Below are 13,140 nucleotides of genomic sequence, written 5' to 3'. Positions count from 1 at the left end.
AGCAAGGGGAAACTATTTTACTCTGCATGCAACACTATGTTCGAATATGAGAGAAAATCTCCTAAACACTTTGCTACCGTGAATTGCTGAAACGCAGGCGGGACATCAGACAATGAGAAAGAACCCAGTGGCACAAGCTGTCACATCCAGGACAATTTCAACCGCATGTTGTGTCACTCGTGCGTGTGTGTGTGTGTGAGCATGCAATGAGAACATAGGCCTAACATTTAGTCATGTTTAAACATCCCGCAACTCGGTCTCGGATAAGTAGTTGAAGATGAGATGAGATGTTTTTAAACATTGTGGAAACTCTAAAAGAAAATAGGAATAAGATGAGTGTGTATAATATTGGACAGGATGATAATGCAATGAAAATACTCAATGTAGGGCTGGGCAATAAAACAATAGCAATAATTATTCCAAAATAACTTATCCTCAGTAGAAATAGAAGATGTGGTCAGTATAACTAATTCCACCCATGTTTTCATAAACGCGAACACGGGGCTCTCCATAAACAATGGCGCTGCACCATCATGCAGATTTTCAAATTTATGTTTTTCCGTCTCTGTTTTCATGGGTAGTTTATTTTTTCACATCATTATGACTTTCAGAGCTTTCCCAAACTGTAAGAGCAGTAGAATCAGCCTGTCCACTGACTGAGGATTTCACTGCACTTACAGTCTGGTAAAGCTCCGAAACTCGTAACAACGAAAAAAAAAATTAAGAGAGCAACCACACATACGCACTGCTTCTCTTTAAATACACAATATATTTCAGATGATCAACGAGGATCCTCCTTCTCTTAAAAGATTTTATTTTACTCAGTGTTCTGCTTAGTACGTATAAAGTTGTAGCTTCTAATGTTACATTGATTAGGTCCTTACACCAGCAATGCGCATGCTCCATGTCTTCTTCCCTGGTTTTTGTGGGAGTGTTACAGTGCCATATACAGGCCTGAGACACACACACATATACTGTACGAGGTCTATTAGAAAAGTATCTGACCTTATTATTTTTTTCAAAAACCATATGGATTTGAATCATGTGATTGCGTCAGACAAGCTTGAACCCTCGTGCGCATGCGTGAATTTTTCCACGCCTGTCGGTTGCGTCATTCACCTGTGAGCAGGCTTTGAGTGAGGAGTGGTCCACCCCCTCGGCGGATTTTCATTATCAGGAAATGGCGGATGATTTGGGCTTTTTTTCCATCAGAATTTTTTCAGAAACTGTTAGAGACTGGCAGCTGGAAACCATTAGAAAATTTATCTGGCTTTCGGTGAAAATGTTACGGGCTTGGTAGAGAATAAGGAGTGTTACTGTCGCTTTAAGGACGGCCCCCAGTGGCTGTGGGGCGCGCCGCGCTCCGAAGCCGCCATCGAACAACCATTTCATTTCTAAACGGATGGCTGTCTGGATCTGTGACCATCGTGTGCCATTTCTCTGGTTATCACAAAGCTGGACATCAACCATTTTCCAGCAGATTTCACTTTTAACAAGAGATTTTGTCATGGAAAGCTGAGCGGAGGCTTCGCGCATCACGATGGATTCGCTACTGGAGCGAGACAAAACCACCTCCGTTTTGGTCTCACAGGACGGCTTTGACATGGCATTCAGACAGCTGTCGGTGGTTTTTCCATCGAGTGATTATCTGAGAAATTGTGGATGTGCCTGGACATGCCAGAACATGTCCCGTGAGGCTTCATGACGGCGTTGCTTTGCGCCATGCGGCACCGCCGTGACGCGCAGAATTCCTCCGCACGTCTGTCTCAATGTACTGAAAAAGTGCTGATGTCCACGTCTTTTCACAATGCCTGTGCTAGTCAGACGACATCCCGGATAAAACACAGCGTCCAGTTTGGAAATGAACGGCACATTCCACTGTTACAGGAGTTTTTGTCATGGAAAGAGGAGCGGAGGCTTCGCGCGTCATGGCGGTGCCGCATGGCGCAAAGCAACACCGGGATGAAGCCTCACGGGACATGTTCTGGCATGTCCAGGCACATCCACAATTTCTCGGATAATCACTCGATGAAAAAACCACCGACAGCTGTCTGAACGCCATCTCAAAGCCGTCCTGTGAGACCAAAACGGAGGTGTTCCTTTGTCTTGCTCCATCAGTAAAATGGTCGTGACGCGAAGCCTCCGCTCAGCTTTCCATGACAAAATCTCTTGTTAAAAGTGAAATCTGCCAGAAAATGGTTGATGTCCAGCTCTTGTGATAACCAGAGAAAGTGCACACAACGGTCTCGGATCCACAGAGTCATCCGTTTAGAAAAGATCCGGTGGTTTGTGGCTCTCGATGGCGGCACGGAGCGCGGCGTGCCGAGCGTCCTTAAAGCCGTCCTTAAAGCTGTAGTAGTCCTTATTCTCTGTGAAGCCCGTAAAATTGTCACCGAAAGCCAGATAAATTTTTCGAATGGTTTCCAGCTGCCAGTCTCTAACAGTTTCTGAAAACATTCTGATGGAAAAAAAGCTCAAATCATTCCGCCATTTCCTGACAATGAAAATCCGCCGAGGGGGTGGACCACTCCTCACTCAAAGCCTGCTCACAGGCGAATGACGCAACCGACAGGCGTGGAAAAACTCACGCATGCGCACGAGGGTTCAAGCTTGTCTGACGCAGTCACACGTGATTCAAATCCATATGGTTTTTGAAAAAAATAATAAGGTCGGATACTTTTCTAATAGACCTCGTATATATATATATATATATATATATATATATATATATATATATATACTTCAGCGTTTTGTTGTTGTTTGTTTTTTAGTTTTACTGATGGTCCCTTTTTCTGACTGTGTTGAATGTTTGGTCTGCAAAGTAAAAGTCAAACTATGTTGACGTCCATTGGATTCTATGACATGTGACATATCTTAACCCGTAGAGATGTCGGTCCAGTGAGAGCAGCACTCTGAGCAGGGTGCATGTACAGGTCTTACTGCAGGCATTGTGGAATTCTGCCCTCCTTTTCCCACCAAGATGATGCAATGGAGAAAATTTGATTGTCAAGTGTTCTTTGCCTGTGAACTGGAACACAGTGCTTGATATTGCACTCTGTTGGATTAACATGAAAGAAAGTGCCACGATCTGATCCAGAGTGGGAAGCTAGAGTGTTCAACCTACAATATGTTTGGCCGAAATTTATGACAAATTATTGGCTTCTATCCCAATAAGGGCATTTATTGAAAGGACTGTGGTCTTGCAACTGTGATTTTAAAACTGAGCTGAATTTGTATACCTACCATTAATACACAGTCCAGGATGTCACTGTTTTACATAACACCCTTTAGCTCTTATAAAAGTCCTGGAGTCAGCTCTGTTGGCTGCGCATATTAAAGATGTTTACTCTGAATGATTCAGAATAAGATTTATTATTTCAGACTTAAGATTTATTATTATAAGACTTTATTATCCCGAAGGAAATTATTTTGCCAGAGTACGGAACAGTAAACAGTGAACATTGGTATAACAATTTTATGCAAAATGACTGAGGACATTTTCACAAGATGTTTGCCAATATTACACATAACTGAGTAACTGAATAACTTTGTTATGTATTCATCCTACAGAAGGGGAAGGAATTATAGAGTCTGATTGCTACAGGGAGGAAAAACCTCCTGTGGCATTCTATGGTGGACCTCGGTGGTCTCAGTCTATGACTGAAGGTGCTCTGACAGGACATCAGTGTGGCATGTAGCAGGTGGGAGGTGTTGTCCCAGTTGCTACGCAGTTTCCTCAGCATCCTCCACTCTGACACCACCAACTCCAGCTCAACCCCCAGGACAGAGCCAGCTCTCCTGATGAGCTTGTTAAGTCTGTTCATGCCGGCTGCCTTCAGCCTGCTGCCACAGCACACAACAGTGTAGAAGATGACCCTGGAGACCACCGAGTGATAAAACATCTGCAACATATTTCTGAAAACAATGAAAGATCTGAGCCTCCTGAGGAAGTACAGTTGGCTCTGACCTTTCTTATACACAGCATCTGTGTTTACAGTCTAGTCCAGTTTGTTGTCTATGTGGACACCCAGGTACTTGCAAACGTCCATAATGTCCACCGCAGTTCCACTGATGGTAACTGGGTTCTGAAGGGTCTTCCACCTTCTGAAGTCCACCACCAGCACCATCATCTCAGATATGTTGAGCTGCAGGTGGTCTCTGCACCATTCTATAAAATTGTCCAACACACTCCTGTACTCATCCTTCTAGTTCCTGCCTATGCAGCCTTCGAAATCCATTTTGAGTAAATATAATTTTATGTTTATGTAAGTACGTTAATCTAACAGACTTGTTTATTAAGCTACATCTCTGCCAACATATATGCAGATAGTCACTTTAACATACTGTAAATAAAATAATAATTTTGGCTCTTTTGGGAATATTTCTGGGCGCCTGCATGTGCCAATTGACCGGTTTCACAATACGATGTACCAAATGTCTATTGGTTGGTAGACAAAGGCTAAAATACACAGAACAGTCTCTGAACGGGTCACCATTGTAACCTCGAAATGGATAATCCTCAGCCCTGCTATGCGTTTACCTTATATAGAATATATAAACAACTCACAGCTGTTTTCCAACAAATTCTTTTGACCATTTTCATGCTTTTTTGATCAATTTTGTGAGGTTTTCATTGCTGAATTGGCTTAATGTTATTTCCATTGATTGCACATCAACTCTTTGTGCCATCTTTGCAACCCACACTATTGTTGATGTTGACACTGGAAGTGCTTCTCACAAGTGGATACAAGTGAACACAGCAAAGAAGACAAAATAATGTATTTTATGAATAGAAAATATCAATCTATGACGCAAGAAGCGTCTGTGTGTGGGTATTTTGCTCACATATCTCTGATGGTTTGTCAGATCGACGTCAGTTTTCAGATAAGGCTTGCACATGGCACGGTGATGTGCATCTTTTAATATGAAAATTTTGGGGATTAACTTCCAAATTCTTTAATTTTAAACCTTTATTTTGATTAACATTGTGATATTCGTATTTCCAAAATGGTGTGGCTCGCTGATGTTACTGGTAGCAAAGTTAAACAACATCAGATAGTTTATGTTGCTCCCACAATTTTACAATAACAATTTAATGCCAGCATCCCAGGAAATACTTTTACTGTGGAAGGCATGCTGTCAGTGTTCCTTGCAACTGAGTTTAACTTGACATCACTGAGGAGATGTTAGCTAAAAGCCGTTTTTGATAGTAAGTCCCTTCGGCTGCTCCCTTGTTTGCACTTGGGGTCGCCACAGCAAATCCAAGGTGGATCTGCATGTTGAATTGGCACAGGTTTTACGCCGGATGCCGTTCCTGACGCAACTCCACATTACATGGAGAAATGTGGCAGGGATGGGATTTGAACCCGGTACCTTCTGAACAGAAACCAAGCGCATTAACCACTTGGCCACCACCCCTGCTAATATATAACACCAATAAATTTCCCACTATTTGTACAATGTTTCAGTAAGTACATAAGCTGAATAAAATATTTTATATGGCTGTGAGGCTGCGCACACTCTGACTGGCTGAGTACTGATCAGATATTTTCCCATATCTAGACCAGTTACCATGACAATCGGCCCACAACACGTATTTTCATTACAAACCAGGAAGCTAAAAACACGATTAGAAGTTTGCATGTTTATATATATATAATAGCCATATTTACTCAACAAAAATATAAACACAACACTTTTGGTTTTGCTCCCATTTTGTATGAGATGAACTCAAAGATCTAAAACTTTTTCCACATACACAATATCACCATTTCCCTCAAATATTGTTCACAATCCAGTCTAAATCTGTGATAGTGAGCACTTCTCCTTTGCTGAGATAATCCATCCCACCTCACAGGTGTGCCATATCAAGATGCTGATTAGACACCATGATTAGTGCACAGGTGTGCATTAGACTGCCCACAATAAAAGGCCACTCTGAAAGGTGCAGTTTTGTTTTATTGGGGGGGGATACCAGTCAGTATCTGGTGTGACCACTATTTGCCTCATGCAGTGCAACACATCTCCTTCACATAGAGTTGATCAGGTTGTCAATTGTGGCCTGTGGAATGTTGGTCCGCTCCTCTTCAATGGCTGTGCGAAGTTGCAACGATGAACTGGAGTCAGGTCGAGACCCTGATGAGGACGACGAGCATGCAGATGAGCTTCCTTGATACGGTTTCTGACAGTTTGTGCAGAAATTCTTTGGTTATGCAAACCGATTGTTTCAGCAGCTGTCCGAGTGGCTGGTGTCAGACGATCTTGGAGGTGAACATGCTGGATGTGGAGGTCCTGGGCTGGTGTGGTTACACGTGGTCTGCGGTTGTGAGGCTGGTTGGATGTACTGCCAAATTCTCTGAAACGCCTTTGCAGACGGCTTATGGTAGAGAAATGAACATTCAATACACGAGCAACAGCTCTGGTTGACATTCCTGCTGTCAGCATGCCAATTGCACGCTCCCTCAAATCTTGCGACATCTGTGGCATTGTGCTGTGTGATAAAACTGCACCTTTCAGAGTGGCCTTTTATTGTGGGCAGTCTAAGGCACACCTGTGCACTAATCATGGTGTCTAATCAGCATCTTGATATGGCACACCTGTGAGGTGGGATGGATTATCTCAGCAAAGGAGAAGTGCTCACTATCACAGATTTAGACTGGTTTGTGAACAATATTTGAGGGAAATGGTGATATTGTGTATGTGGAAAAAGTTTTAGATCTTTGAGTTCATCTCATACAAAATGGGAGCAAAACCAAAAGTGTTGTGTTTATATTTTTGTTGAGTGTAATAAAGGAATTATTAACCTTGCTTGCTTGGTCTGTACGAGGATATCAGACCTCCATGTTTTTCACACGTACTGACAACACGTCTGTCTGATATTTCCCTGTACAGACCTTCCGCTCGGTTAATAATCCTTTAATATTTTCCAAAATTTGTACAACGTTTTATTAAGTACATAAACTGAATAAAATCATATATTTGCTGTGAGTTAAAGTTTAAACAAACTTTGTTCGGGAGGTGGAATATGATTTGCTGTTTCAAATATTCTAAATGGTCTGTTTAATTTTGTCTGACTTTCTTCCAATAACCTGTTTAATAGGAATCCTTTTATTTTCATATAAATGATAATAAAACAGATTTTTTTAAAAAAAAACAATATGGAATACTATATTCAAATAATAATATAAGTACACCACTTTGTACATCCCACCTTCAAACATAGCCTCATATGAACATCCATGAGAAATATACATAAGCTCCCAATTTTCTATAGGAATACAAACGTCCTACGGGGGCACTGAACTAGTTATATAAAATAAAGGAACGAAGTTGTGTTGATAGGCAATTCCAAGGATGTTAATGTAATTTATGACCAAGAAAGTCACTCACGAATCACTCATCTTCAACCGCTTATCTCAGATCAGTTCGCGGGGACAACAGCTCTACCAGGGGACCCCAGACTTCCCTTTCCCATGTCACCTTGACCACCTCTGATTGGGGGATCCCGAGACGCTCCTAGGCCAGTGTGGAGATCTAATCTCTCTACCTAGTCCTGGGTCTTTCTCAGGGTTTCCTCCCAGGTGGATATGCCTGGAACACCTCCCTAGGAAGGCACCCAGGAAGCATCCTTACCAGTTGCCCGAACCACCTCAGCTGGCTCCTTTCAACTCGAAGGAGTAGCGGCTCTACTCCGAGCTCCCCACAGATGACTGAACTTCTCACCCTATCTCTAAGGGAGATGCCAGCCACCCTCCTAACGAAGCCCATTTCGGCCACTTGTACCCACAATCTAGTTCTTTCGGTCATGACCCAACCCTCATGTACATAGGTGAGAGTAGGAATGAAGATTGACCAGTAGATTGAGAGTTTCGCCTTTTGGCTCAGCTCCCTTTTCATCACAACAGTATGGTAGAGCGAATGCAACACCACTCCTGCTGTGCCAATTCTCCAGCCAATCTCACACACCATTGTCCCTACCCGGAGTAGGCAATCCATCGTTTTCCTGCTGAGAACTATGGCCTCAGATTTAGAGGTGCTGATCCTCATCCCAGCCGCTTCACACTCGGCTGCGAACCGATCCAGTGAGTGTTAGAAGTCACCGGCCGATGAAGCCAATAGGACCACAATGCGCCCAGAATGCATGACCAAGTGAACACAGTGGCATTGTATCAGTGTTGTTGGTTGTATTACAATGTGACATCAATCAATGGAATATCAATGTCACTCCGACGCTGATCTCACAGTCACTAGATACAACACTGAACTATGGTTTGTCTTGAAATCAGAAACATAAGCACAATTCAACGTGGTCCTAACAGCATATTCTGACATTGTTACAATATCAGGGGCTCAACATCAGCGTTACATTGACCGTTATGTTGACCGATGTAGTGTAATTTGCCCGCTAGGGAGGTACATAATATGAATTTATATAAAGGCTTCTCTGAAAGCCACCCAGCTGCACAGAAAATTACATTCTTACTCAGGTCAATGGGTTGAAGGGCAGCAATTATAATAAACCTTGGAGCCAGAGGATTTTTGTTGATGTTATCACATCAGTGAAGGTTTATGTCTGAATGGGATGGTTTTATTCATCGTACACCAGCCTACTCTTAAAAAATCTCTCCCACACAACATGCAGGATTTCCCTCTTACTGTAACTGACTTCTTTGTGACCTTATCCACCTTACAGATGATTAAAACTGTGAATAATATCCAGCTGTTATCGACCAGTGATGTAATTTTGCTTTCTGCTGCTCTGCAGAATTTGACAGTCCGGTAATGCCACATGAATTTATATTCCTGTGTATAATTTTGGGCACACAGGGGAAGTATATACAAATGTAAAAACATAAAATAAACATGAAACCGCCACCATTCCATAAAGATGCTGAAGTGTGAAGCGTGCGTCCACACACACAGTGAGGGCAGTCATTTGTTACAGTGAGAAAAGAGAATCTCACAGGCTTTCGAACTATGAATAATTCACATTCAAACGCTATGAGGTTAACTCGGTCGCTGCAACTGAATGAACATGTGCATACACACAGTACAACACATATGGAACCCAACAGACCTAACAAAAAAGAGAAGACATACATAAACATGGAATGACACGCAGTGCATCACAACAGCACACAGTCAGACACACATACAGAATCTCCAACAGCGCTCAGTGCAGGCATTAACAAATCAACATTTTCTCTGTTTTTCTACACTTCTTCCACTTTGAGACAATATTTTCTTGGAAGAAGGACACCAATGACCTCTTGCTTGGCCTTACTGAGGTCACAAAAAGCCTGTGACGCGAGCCTTCTGCTGGTTGCTTGGTAACAGCACAGCGGCCTGAAAAACACAGTCGAAATCCAGATAGCAGTTGTTCGTTGTCTGGCACGCTCGCTCTTCTCCGGGTCTGTCTGTTTATCACTTCATCTAAGCTCTGATAAAGTGATGGGCACAGAGGGAGAGCTAGAAGTAAAAAGTGGTGCTGCTCTAATTAAGGCAGTGACACCACATCTTTGTAAATGGTGAGAGTTTTTCATCTGTTTCCTGCTCTTTCTTCTCCGTGGACACTCCTCCTGGAAACCTTGACATTGTATTCTCTACAGAAATCAACTTGTCTTGTTGGTGTAATCAAGGAAGCTTTTCATTCCAACAGAAAGGTATAAGAAAGGAAGTGAGAGGAGGAAAAAGGAGCGTGTGTCCCACGGGGAGAAGGTGAGAAACTAAAACACAGGAAGAGAAGATGTCTCTTCTTTGTGATCTGACTGCAGCATACATGGAAACTGTGTTTAAAACACACTGCTGTTCATCTTTATTCTCTCTGCACAGCATAAATATTCATTTCAGATCACAGTGTGTCCGTGAGTGTGCCCGCATACTGTCTGTGAATGTGCACTCGCCATCTCAAACCAAGAAGATTCATCAACTCCATTGAAGAATGTAATGAGCTGATATAAACATGAAAATTGTGTTTGTGGCAACAAATACCAAAGAAACAATTTAATACTGGGATGCTGGTCATTTGGTTCTATAGATCAAGAAGGTGTGTATTCACACTGTCTTTATTGTTTTTGTTTGTTAGCAGGATTATGCAAAAACTTGGTGGAGGGGTTCATGCAGCAACTAACTGAAACAATACTTCACATGGTGATACAAGAACCAAATCCAGCACAAATTCTCCTTAGGCATTGCTCTTTTGAAAAAACCAATGGGCCACTTGAATTTTCAATATGGCAGCCACGTAGGGGTCAATTGAAGAATTACACAGGGGATAAAAATATAAAAATGCTCCAATCATATTGAAAACCAGTGGTGTCAAAAGTACACACATTTGTTACTTAAGTAGAAGTATAGATACTGCAGTTTAAAAACACTCTGGTAAAAGTTGAAGTATCAACTTGACCTCTTTACTCAAGTAAAAGTGAAAAAGTATGTGCTCCAAAACCTACTTAAAGTATAAAAGTATAAAGTGACCTTTAAAAAAAAAAAAAAAAAAAAAGGTAGATGCCACTATATGAATTGAAAGCTTAATTTAAAAACTGATTCGTTCTACATGTGGCCCAAGACCTAAAACCCAAAATTACCCCCCAACACCACCTGCACGAAAATGTTTCAATTCTAGAAGCTCTGAAATGCAATCTGGGACTATTCCAGACAATAAACTGCAGTGAGTGCAGCATCCATTTAGTGAAGAAAAAACAAAAAACAAAAAAACAACTTTTCTTATTCAAATCCATTCCAGTAGTATTCTGCTCTTACTAGGATGCAGCAGTTTTCTAGTTTGGCAGATAGTTCTGGAGGAAATCACTGAAGAAATTAACACATTGAAATATGGTTTGACCGAAACAAACTGTCATTAAATAAGACAGGGATGAAGTGGAGGTGTAAGAGTCACTAGGTGTTCACAGGAAACACTTATTTATTTATGTATGTATGTATGTATATATGTATGTTCATTGTTAGTTGCTTTTATATTTTCTGTTGTGTTTCTATTCCGGTTCTTTTTGCCTCTTTCTCTAAAATTGTATATAATAATTATTGGATTATTAATATATAAACAAAAATAAATTTAAGAAATATTACAATTTGAAAACAAATGCACCCGAACGTGATGAGAGCTGCAATTGCTTAATGCTAACTTTTAACATTGAAAATTTCATAGACATGCTAACGCGTTAGCGTCGCTCCCGTTTTTAAGTTATAAAATACATCTATCAACTGTTTCAGAAGACCATAACAGGTCGGTTTAACATAGAAAAGATAAATAATACTCACAGAAGTATGCTCTTTAGGGTTTTAGTGGGGGAAAATTAAGCGAAAGAAAGAAAGAATAAACAAAGCAATAAGTCGAAGCATTGCTTCAATCTGCGAACCACTGCTTGGATTGGTTCACGGTTCAAAGCAAAGCCGTGCTGCAGAAAAGTTGATTACAGGTGCACATGATGTGAAATATAATATATAAACATTAAACTGAAGGCAAGAGTAACGAGGCTGTTTGTTTTAAAAATGTAAGGAACAGAAAGTACAGATACTTGTGTGAAAATGTAATGAGTAGAAGTCAGAAGTAGGCAGAAAAATAAGTAAAGGAGTAAAGTATAGATACCTAAAAAGTGTACTTAAGTACAGTAACGAAGTATTTGTACTTTGTTACTTGACACCTCTGTTGAAAACTATACTACATTATTATCACTTTACCGGGGCGTTGCTGCGCCGGTATCGTAGATTTATGTCGACGCTATCTGGCTATACCCGCTCGCTGTGCGTAAACAAATGACGTCATAGCGCGCAGCCCAAGAACTGTCCGCAGAGGAAAAAAAAAAAAAAAAGGCGAGAAGTGTGTGTCGGCCCCAATATGGATATTATTCTGGATGATTTTCTCATGGATAGTACGACAATGAACAGCAGCCAAAGCAGCCAGCTTGATGAGGACACACTGCCAAATTCGGAGAGCAGCTGACACAACAAAAGTTAAGTGAGCCAACTTTTTATGTACGCGTTACATGTTGTGTATCTCAGTAAAAAGTGATCATGCAAATAGCATGCTGTTGTCATGCGATATGCATTTTCTGAGTCCCTCCATTCATGACCAGTTGCCCAAAATGACAGATATTGGGCGACTGGTCATGAACGTCGGGCCTCTGAAAATGCATACCGCCCTCCAAAGGCATGTTATTGTATTATTATTTGTCTGATCATAAAGATTCTAAAAAGGTATAGTTTGGACTATCTATGACTGAATGTTCTTGAGTTATAGGGTATAAACAGCAAGAATGATGACAAAGGTCAATTTCAGTTTGTACAGGGGTCAAAAGTTAAAGTTGCTCCAATTTTAATAAAAAATGGTGCAAATTGTTGATTGAGCTACTTGGATTAATAAATGGAATAGTTTTGACTGTGTTGAATGCTTGGTCTCTAAAGTAAAGGTCAAATAATGTTGACATCCATTGAATTCTATGACATGTGACATATGTTACCCCATAACATGATAACTAAGCATGATACATGGTGCAAACTATTACTTTTTGAAACCCTATTAACTAATAATTTGCATCACATTTGATCAAAATTGGAGCAACTCTAACTTTTGACCCCTGTACAAACTGAAACTGAACTTTGTCACCATTCTTGTTGTTTTTACCCCATAACTCTATAGAATTCAGTCATACATAGTCCAAACTATACCTTTTAGGAATTTGTACAATCAAATAATGTGGTATAATTTTCAATATGACTGGACCATTTTTATATTTTGACCCCTATGTAATTCTTCAATTGACCCCTACTGGCCGCCTATTGAAAATGCAGGTTTACTTTCATTTTTGATCAGGTTGCCAGATATGCACAGCCAGTGGCCAGGTCTGCACTTTATAAGCCAGCTTGATAAGAAGCATGCCGGAGTAATCAGTTTCATCTCGTTTTTTTGGATCATGGGAGGTCACAATGGAACAGTCAGTGTCCTGTGGACTAGGGGTGTAACATAACTCTTCAACAGAGCACCGTTCCTTCCCATTTAATACCACATAGTAAATCAGGGCACATTTTGAAGCATCATAGTAACTTCTTGATCCATCTTTGTCAATCTTTAACAAACTTGATATATGTAGCCTACTAGTTACAGCCATCATCTGCACCAGTTTT

At 40.9% G+C, this 13,140-nt stretch overlaps 1 protein-coding gene and 1 long non-coding RNA gene across 2 annotated transcripts in view; one reads left to right on the top strand and one right to left on the bottom strand.

Annotated features, from left to right (window-relative positions):
- dab1a (DAB adaptor protein 1a) overlaps positions 1-13,140 on the bottom strand; it is a 929,000-nt gene that overhangs the window by 580,581 nt on the left and 335,279 nt on the right. The gene's annotated exons all lie outside the window — the stretch shown is intronic.
- The window catches only part of LOC117519140, a 47,013-nt gene continuing 43,251 nt past the window's right edge, over positions 9,379-13,140 (top strand). The window contains exon 1 of the long non-coding RNA XR_004563185.1: positions 9,379-9,717. This is a non-coding gene — a long non-coding RNA (uncharacterized LOC117519140). The remainder of the gene's footprint in view (positions 9,718-13,140) is intronic.

This window comes from Thalassophryne amazonica, chromosome 10 (genome assembly GCF_902500255.1).
Source record: "Thalassophryne amazonica chromosome 10, fThaAma1.1, whole genome shotgun sequence".
Taxonomy (NCBI): domain Eukaryota; kingdom Metazoa; phylum Chordata; class Actinopteri; order Batrachoidiformes; family Batrachoididae; genus Thalassophryne; species Thalassophryne amazonica.
The sequence above is the reverse complement of the archived record's forward strand: the minus strand, read 5'-3'. Positions and strand labels throughout refer to the sequence as shown.